The following is a 7,519-nucleotide window of genomic DNA, read 5'->3' on the forward strand; positions in this document are numbered from 1 at the left end:
AACCATCAACTCATTGGTTGCCATTACGATGTTACAGGAGGCAGGAGCTTAAGTAAAAGCACATATTCTATAAAATCCCTTGTACAGCAGAAATGGAGTAAGAGAACACAGAACATGCTGTCTTCACTTCCCAGCGCAGCACTGCAACCAGTTTTTGAACCCTAAGAAGCATTTGACAACCCCCTAATCATGTGTCGAACCCACTGATCTTCTTACCATCTTAGGAAAAATCTGTGGCTTTGAAACTCGAAATGAAAAATATTTCTGCAGATCAAATTGTTTATTCCATTTCACAGATGAAAAATAGCGGAGCTGGCTGCTGGTTTGCTAGACTGCAAGAGGAGTATGAGAACAGGGTGCGCTGAGCCAGGAACATCAGATTGAGAGGTTATGAGATTAAAGACAACAAAAACTCCCACAACCCAAGTACAAATGAGTATCTGAAATATCTCCTGCGAGCTGAATAATGAGGGAGGGGGCACTGCGAGCATTTGCCTAGCACCCCTGGCTGTTCGGGTTCAATATTCACATGAGCTGGTGCTTCTGAAGTGAATGACCATACATAAAAACATGCCAGACCTTGGAGCTGCCGTTCCCTGGACTGAGAGCTGTTCTATAGTTTATTGAACCAGCTGGGGTTTTTTTGGTTGTTTGGGGTTTGTTTGGTTGGTTTTAATTTATTTTATTTTCACATTTTCTTCCAAGAAAGTGGAACATGTTACAGCGCAAGAGATAGCTTATGACTGTTTATCATAAACATATAGGCCAGCTTGGCAGAACAGGTGAGTAGAAGCCTAATCTATCTAGAAACCAGTACAGAAAGTAAAGAAATAGGTAAGAAATGTTCCCTCTTTTCTTCCGAGTGGGCCTGAATCCTGACTCCAGGATGAACGAAACATCTCCAGGGATGGGAAAGCCACAGAGATCTCTGGATGGGAGAGCACGCAGGTAACTCCTGAAGCCAGAAGCTGGGGCTCAGGGACAGCACTAGGAAAAGGGGATGCTGCTCCTTTCTCCCTCTTCGACCTCCTCCTCTCCTCCCGCACATGCGGTGTCCTTCACACCCCCAGGGGAGCGGGACGGGTCCGGCTCCGGGTCCAGGGCAGCCACCGCGGGTTGTCCTGGTCAGAGGTGGACATCTCCGCGTCTGCATCCCTGCCATCGCAGGCACATACGCAGTGCTCCGGCACGGTACGTGCAGCGCACGCGGCTGCTGTCACTGGCAGCTCTCTATTACTCTTAATTGGACCCGATGGCAAGAAATACAGATGTCATCTCCAGCATCAAGAATCTTTCAATCAGCTCCCGTGCAGATCACCAGCGTGAAAGTACTAAGGCAACCTGCTGCATGAATGAGAGTCCTCCAGACCAAATCCTTCACTAGCTTGTGCTAGTTATGATCGTATTTCCAAAAAATGCTTTAAGAGTGTTCTCGAGACTAATTGCGGAACTCCAGCAATGTGCCAGAAACCTGTCCAACTGAAATGGATTCTCTACCATTAGGCAATTTAGGATAGTTTCTTCACCATTATGGATATATTCCTCACTATATTCCTTATTATAAACTCTCTGTATACTGCCAGATTACTTTAGTCATCAACATCTCACTTGCCTGGAAACAAGATGCCAAGATTTTTCCTTGCCAAAGCAGCTGTCACTGCAGCGGGAGGAGGAAGGGCACAGGGGACAACCACCCCCAGCCCTCCCCCCTTCATTTCCACACACCACCATCAATCTAAAACATTGCAGACCCTAAAATTGGGTTCCTTTTGTTTACCTTGGGGAAATCAGCGCTCAGACACGCTGGAAGGAGCTCCATCTGACAACATTCAAGAGAAATGTTTTCCCATTAGGTCTGTCAAAGGCTGTAGGAGTTTGCATCGGAGAAGAGAAGACTAACTGTAATTTCGACAATAAACACTTAGCTGGGATACATTGTGCCTCCTCCTTGCTGCTGGCTAAAGCTTGCTGCTGTTTTGAGGAGTCTGCCAGCTGCATTCAGTTTTAGTTAGTCGCTGAAATTAATTCATTTCTTGTGCTATTATTTGGCAACTGGTTAAGGTGCCCAGGATATAACCTTCAATGTGTAGGGCATAATATTACATGTATGTATATCTATACACATCTATAGACATATAGACGGTCATATTCGGTATTTGACTTTGCTTACTGTGTTAGAATTGCAAATCAGGATCACCCGCTTTACCGTTAGATTAAAAATTTTCGTTCTTACTAATTTTCCATTTAAAAGCCAACTGTTTAACTTCAAGGAGCAAATATCTGCAGTATCAAACCCCCAAATTTTTATCGAATTCTTTCTTACACACAATAAGGTCATTTTAGATTTCTTTCTGATTTTCTTTCTGACATATGGCTTACTGGATATTCTTTAACATATCTAAACATATATATTGCTTCTATAGTTCTTCCCACTGGATGGAGAACAACTCCTCTTTCTTCATTATGGGCCTGTAAAGATGTTGTATTCTCTCACCTTCAGTTCAGCCAAAGCAGATTACCATTATTATATCTTATCAAGTCCTACTGGCTCCAGCCTTATAATGCTGCACACTGAGCACATAAATAATTCATGGTGTGTCCCATCTCACATCTCTTACTGTCTAGGAACAAGGCAACAGGTAAATGCAAGGAACACACGGAAGAACACGAGGCAAGAGTCAGAAAATTCAGAGGAGCTCCATGATCACAACACACCATCTGCCTGTCCATGGTTGATTTTTTTTCCTCTTTTTAAGTGTCACAACAGAGATGGCTGCTGGACATGGAGTCCAATGGCCAAAGGTTGCCTTGCAAGTTCCTCTGAGACATTTCAGCCCTATGTAGGAAAGGGCATCTTTCCATCCTTTTGGCAAAACAGCAGCAGTCAACAACAGAGACACAGGACAGGCCTGAAGCTATAAAGACAGCTAGTTGGTATAAAATAGCTGACGGCATCCTCGTAGTCTTACCAGCAACGTATAGCATGAGTCAGGAAAACTGTCCTTCCAGTAATATTTTGGTAGAAGCATCAAAGAGGACCAGACTACATTTCTGAAGTCCTTGGAGTTCACAGCGAAGAGGAGAAGCATATAGGAGCACAGACTGTTTTGGGGGTGGAAAATTTTAGAGTCCATGTTTTGTCACAGTCAATTTAGACCAAGTCCTTGGTCCAGGGAAATATCTGAGAGAAATGGAGATTTCAGCCTGAGCAGAAGTCAGCTCCAAAACAGAGAGGTAGTCTGGTAATGATCCATAAAGAAATGCTAGCTAAAGTCATATTTGTGAACAGCTGCGGTCAGCAAGAAACAGGCAGTGAACAACAACAGCTGAAGGACAGAGCCAATTTTAGAAATTAAAAAAAAAAATAAATCTTGGAAATTAAAAATGAATACCCATAAAAAGTTAACTGAAAATATCTTTCCATTTTGAACAAGTTCATCTTATAGCCAGTTTATTCTGGGGTTTAGCCAGTTTACAATAAAATGAGCCAATTTTCAATAAGAATACACTTTTTCCATGATTCTACAATTTAGATAACTCATGTGACTGCCAGCATAACATCTCCAAGCGGTGAGATATTCCAAGTAAGCATTTAAATACAGCTTGGATTATTTTTGAGTTAGGACCAAATGTTGCCCAAGCCCCGACAGTATTCCCTTGCTCGAGATCCAAGGCACTATACATAGAATCCAAATCCGGACCAGCTGCGAACAAGCTTGTAGGAGTACTACGCATATGTTTAGAGTATTGTGCCACAGAGGCTCTATCGTCCAAGTCTGCTACGGCAAGAAAAGTGACTTACTCAAGTCGTGTTTGGCAATAACTCTGAAAGACCTCAGAGAAGATAAAGGCTCTCTTTAGTTGAGGACCCACCAAAGGATGGTGAAAACCAGATCTCCAAGTACCATCGAAATGGATACGAGAGAGAAAAGGTGGACTGGGAAAGGAGACCACCTCTCCAGCTTCCCTCCGGGTCAGCACCAGTGACACTGCTTTGGCCAACCCTCTCTCCTGTGAGAGCAACAACTATTGCTGGTCCAGGTCTCCCTGCAATACATTATAACCCTCACAAAAGATAGAGGAATACAATACTTCAGAGTCAGTCCCTGAAAAGTATGGTGGATTTATTCAGAGGCTCTTCGTGGACCTTCAAGCTGTCATTATTTTCTAAGCCATACCATATTTTTAATTCTGCTGAAGTGGTTTGGAAAGGGATTTGGATAAAGCTGGTGGCATGAGAATATTCACAGCAACTCACATTTTCTTGATGTATGGCGGAGGCCATGGGACGATGAAGCAGACGTTTCCCATTTAGTTCATGTAATTAGTTATGATAGCACAAACCACAACTCTTACAATGCTAAACTAGCTACAAGCAAATGTTTGTGTCTACAGTTATTTTTTATTTAAAAACAAGCTAGTAGAGTATACGTGCAGAACTTAATTTTTAAAATTGAAAGTACAGAAAGGTCACAGCATATTCTTATTACAATATGCTTTCTAATCTGAACTAATATTCACAGCAATTTTGCTGTTAATGACTAAAGGGTGAATTTCCAAGAGAATGAAGATGTCACCATGTAGGCTAGAAGAAGAGACAGCTGTGGTTTAGTTCTGTGTCACTCTGTCCCTAATCTGCTGTTCACACTACAGAAAATCTCTCATGCTGAAATCTTATTGGACTCATTTTGAAATGCAATATTAATTACAACACTTTTATATCATAGTGCACGTACCAATTCAAACAAAATGGCACTAAACTTTTCTTTCCTAAGGAATGTTTGTCTTCTGCTACATTATTACTACAACATATGTACTCTTTTGATTTGCCCTAAGTATTATTTCCATGCTTTTTATAAGATACAGATGCTAAATTGATGGTTTGAAGTGTTTCAAACTGCCCCTCCACTCCCCAGCAATTATTGAAATATTGGTACCACATTTATAGCCATCTAAATGTCCTGAAACCTCATATGAATTGGGAAAGTTTGTTGGTTTTCATTACCTCCAAATCTTTCCTTCTCCATCTCCTTTCAAAACCCACGATGAACATGCTAGTAAACTCGCTGATAATCCGAGATTTGTCCCTCCCCTAATTTTTTTCTGAGCACTTCCCCAGTGGCATAAGACATTTTTTGCAGCAAAGGCAACGTCCCAAGTTTTAATTAAACCACCATGGCTCAACTTAATTTACTCATTTAAAATGCTGTGAATTTAGCACATTGCTCTTTGGGAGACTTCAAACCAGCTTAACCAGTGAAAAGTTGAGATTCTGCTGTCCCCAGCGAGCTGGGGCAGCGCTTTGTGCTTCCAAGAAGCGCACGTCTGTGGGCACCCTGGTCTTCCCCAGGGGAAGCCCAGCAAAATCACTCCTGAAGTGAGACCAGGGGCTTGGAAGCCATTAAAAGCACAAACTCTTACTACATCTCATAGGCTCAGTTATTATCACTTTTCAGGAGGGGGGAAAAAAGATTTCTGTTTATTGTTTCAGATTTAGTAAAACTTGGACCAGAAAGATAAATGAGTTGAGTGATATGGCTATAAGAAGCACCTACAAGATAAAATTATCTCCTGGCTGATCTATTTTGACAGCACCAGTTTTATAAATATGTTATGAACCTTGTTTATAAACATTATATTGCTTTTAACCCACAACAGCAATGCTTCTAATCTGCAATAATAATTTAGATTAAATAAATCTGTGTTCCAAAGCATCAGCTGACGTTTCCAATCCCTCTGGAGAAAGCAGAGCACTTTGCTCCATCTTCTCCTTTAAAGAAAACAAAGGCTTTACCCAGGCTGCTTTAACATGACAGCAGTCAAGAGGGGTGCTCAACAAGCTTTTGAGCAAACAAGAATTTGGACTACTATAACAAAGTTTACCTTTTGCACACAAGGAAAAAATAAAATAATCCCTGTAGTTCTCCCTGCGCATGAAGTCCATTCTTCAGCCCTTCTTTAAGGCCCAGGTAGCAAGTAGGAACACAAATTTCCCCCCCAACAAGGCATCAATAAATCTCCATGAACCTTGATAGGATTTACTTGTCTACTGCGGCAGGAGAATCAAAGCCCTGGTGTGCAGGAGCAAACTCTATTTCCAGTTCTCATCCGCAGGACTCGGACAGATTGAGAACAGTAACACAAATGGCTAGAGTATTGAAAAAGTGATCCGCTTCTAACCCGAAGGCACACATACACAAGGGTTTCATGTAATTGGAAAAACAGGTTACACGATCCCTATGCTAAGATCTCCCAGCTCAGTAGTAATATTTTTTCCTATTTCTTTTGATTTTCTGTTTTCCAGATGAGGAGTGAAGGGATGGGAGTTGAAAAAAAGACATTTAATAGACCGCAGAAAAAATTAATGGAGAAGGAAAGATCATTTCTGTAGTCTCCTCTCCTAACTAAATTAACATTAACTTCATTTTTTAAAGTCCCCACTGTTCCTGATTTACTGTTTTTCTTTCTACCTGATTTATTTTCCAGACAGAGGACTGTAAAAGGCAGACAATTTTTCAGCATGGTGTCTTATTTCCTGCTGGGTTATTTTGTCTGCCCAAGGAGTTGTTAGAACAGAGGACAGAAAAATGAATTTATGTGGCCGTACCTAAAGACAACACATGCAGCCAGGACCATCTGGAGCACAAAGAATGACTTCGGCACGTTATGGCACGATGCTGCGAGGGGCTGAGCATTTTCTTCCCAGCAGGAGGGAAAGCTCCCATTTTCTGTGGCACAGTTTCTGGGTGTGTGTCAAGAAAAGGCTTGAGCCTGTTGCCGAGTTCCCAAAGATCTTCCATGTATTTGTGAAACTTCTAGTTTCTGCTGCAGAAACTGGAAGCGTTGAGGAATAGCTGCATGCAACGTTTGCTAAGATTCACAAATTCCTTGCTACAGCTATAACAGAAACAGCTTAAATAACGTAATGAAGAAGATAAATATGTAAATAACAAGACCATCATGAACAGCCATGAGCACTCAGTCAGATTTCCTGTGTGTGAAGGCATCTTGTTTGAGTTGGATTAGATCTTACAACGACAACCATTCTTGCTACAAGATTTTGTGTAATAGATTTGCATGAACACCTTGGAAGCTGAAGAGCGATGCATTCTTTCTTATGATTTTGAAGCAAACATTTGCAGTATATTACCTTGCACATTAAATTAGGAGAAAACCCCCCAACCCACAGATTAAGTTTGGACTTCTTTCAGTCAAGCAGTTCACATGCAAGAAGTGTTACAGCTCAGATTGCATTTGGAAAAAGCAAGAATTCTGAACTGTTTAGACTAGCACAGGAAGACATCTTTTAACATTATGTGCATCTACACGGTACTAGTAAAAAGAGTCAGCTTCTCTTTCTTTTAGCCCCATGTTCATATTAATAATTAAAATGGTGAAACTGTTTCAGTGAGTGGGCTGCAAGCGAGGAATCCACTTCTGACATCTAAATGATCAAATTCAGGTGCCTTGGCCAAAGGCATTAAAAAATAGCAGATTTGAGCATTCATATCTATCAGAG

This window comes from Buteo buteo, chromosome 16 (genome assembly GCF_964188355.1).
Source record: "Buteo buteo chromosome 16, bButBut1.hap1.1, whole genome shotgun sequence".
In the NCBI taxonomy this organism is placed as follows: Eukaryota; Metazoa; Chordata; class Aves; order Accipitriformes; family Accipitridae; genus Buteo; species Buteo buteo.